Source organism: Adiantum capillus-veneris, chromosome 3 (genome assembly GCF_014529385.1).
Source record: "Adiantum capillus-veneris isolate H3 chromosome 3, ASM1452938v2, whole genome shotgun sequence".
NCBI lineage: Eukaryota > Viridiplantae > Streptophyta > Polypodiopsida > Polypodiales > Pteridaceae > Adiantum > Adiantum capillus-veneris.
Genome location: NC_140933.1, coordinates 109,208,222 through 109,210,774, shown reverse-complemented (window position 1 = coordinate 109,210,774; position 2,553 = coordinate 109,208,222).

Sequence of the window (2,553 nt, the reverse complement as noted above, 5' to 3'; positions counted from 1 at the left end):
AATCTTATCTAGATTTACCCTTTTTAGATTACATTAGGGAGCAAATGTATATAAACCCTTTTGTCAAAAGTTCACTTTATTTGTGCATGAGTGAGTTCTGGAGCCCTTCATGCCTTCTTGATTCAATAACCAACTATTCTAAGAGTCGTTTCCCTAGCTAAGCATGGGTTCATAGTCACAAAGGTCTTGAAAGCACGATAGACAACACAATGATCCCATCCACGAAGTTTCAAAATGCGAAAGAGATTGCTCTCACGGAAGAAAATAGATGAAAAGATGAGAAGTGCAAGCAATGGCCAAAAGGCTTTGAGGTGCATGTGAACATACCCCCCCCCCCTCTCAGCCACCACCACATCATCATCTCCTTCGCAAAGCCAACGTCAAGAGGAACGCCGCTGCACCGCCCACGACATCGCCCACAACAACCAACCGCCAATGCGTAGGGCCCACTTGCATGCAGCCATAGCCAACACTTCCAAGGGAGCTCTCTCCACATTCACTTGCTCAATAGTGTGCCCACATGCAGTATAAATACCCCGATCCCCTCAGGCAGGCGTCTGCATGTGGGTTCTTTCTTCTGACACATGGCATGCCCGAGTGAGATCTCCTCCAAAAGCCTCATAAGGCCACCAAAATTCCATTAAAGAAAACTTGTTTTCCCATTTTTCAAATGCTTGCCATTCTCTATCTAGGGATCGGATTGCTAGGCCATGAAAGCCAAGTGAAATATGTAGTTTCCAACTCCGATCTGTACCATTCTTGTTGCATTTGAAACTTACTAGGCCTCCAACCAAGCCTACAAATACTGAGAAAATTCATCAGGCACCACGCGACTGGTAATCGCCGCCGACCTCAAACTGCTATATCTTATCGATCTGGATCCGAACTTGGTTTGATGTGCCATCAAATCCTATCAGCTTCATATAGTGCATACCACATTCCAAAACTTTTTCAAAACCCAAAAACCCCTAGATGGCACACTGACCAAGGCTACCAAACTGGTACAGTTTTAGCCCCCGGTGAGACTTTAAATATCAACTTCATCTATAGTTTTCCATTCCGGTACGGATTTGCAAACCATTCCAACCTCAAACTATCATAACTTCCTCATTGTAGCTCCAACTGAGGAGCTGTAAAAACAAACCTATGGAGCTCCTGGAGTACAGGAGTTCTAGTTCATAAACTCCCATTTATGCATAAGTCACAAAAATAGTACTATGTGGAAGAAAATTTAGATGTCCTTTTTATTAATTCATTCAACATTCAACACAAGTGTGAGGTTATTCAACAAATGGATTAGAAACAGGATCAAGTAAGATCTCAACAAAAAATAGGTGGAGAAGTAGGTCCAACATTAGGAAAAGAACTAGAAAATAGCTTTAGAGACTAGCAACATGAGTTCTAAGAGCAACTAGTGCTTTGAGTAAAAGATGAATAGGTTTTCTAAACCACTTAAAAAGCTATACTCACATTCTAAGTTCACATTGTCAAAGCTAGTCATGCATTTTGGCAGGAAGTATAGCCCTTGAGTCAAAACCACTTAAAAGAGTTCAAATCTTAATAGTCCTAGTAAAATTCTAGAATATTCACTTATAATTAAACTAGTCGATTCATCTAACAAAAGAGCTCCATTAATCACGTGATGAGGCTAAGTCAAGTACACCCATCCATCGTTAAGAGTATAGGGAAAACCATGTCAGATAATAGTAAGTATCAAACCTCATAAGATATCCCAAAGGTTTCATGTAACGATGACCAAAATCCTATTGTGAAAATAATTCAAATAGCTAAACACAAGATCACACCATAATTAGGTAAGATCCAGTAAACAATAAAATTTTAGAATTCAGTCCCATGTACAATCATTCAAGCCACCCATTAGGTGAAGTAGGAGCTAGGATCAAGTTAGCTCCAACCAAAACTTGGGTGGAAATAACCTTCTTGTAGGAACCGAGCATTTCCATTGCCCAAGCAAAAAAATGTGAGCAAAGTAGATGAGCAAAGATGAATAAAACTTTGATATTGTACCATCATAAAAGAAATAAAGACAATCACACAAAGTATGGTTAAAACATCCAGAGAGATGATAGACTATGTTATTGCTACAAAAAATTTAATAAGTATTTCCATCATAAAATATTTACAGGTATTTCCATCATAAAATTGCTACAAAAATATTAACAAGAAATTTCCATCATAAAATCGCTATTGACCACAATATTTCTACAATGTTCCCACACAAAAGATGAAAGATGAATTAGCTACAATAATCTTCAATTCTACAAACAATAGGATATTACAAGCACCAATAGACAACAATGTCTTTACAATGTTACATGAAATTATCAAAAGATCACGTATCGAAAACATAAGTCTGAGCTAAAATCAAAGAATTTTAACTTAAAATGAAGCATCCATGTGTCTCATATATCACCCAAATAAGATATTTTTGAGTTAAAAATGAATTAATCTCCTCCTAAAATATTAAAAGAACACGTGTAGAAAACATAAGTCTGAGCTAAAATCAAAGAATTTTTACTTAAAATGAACCAT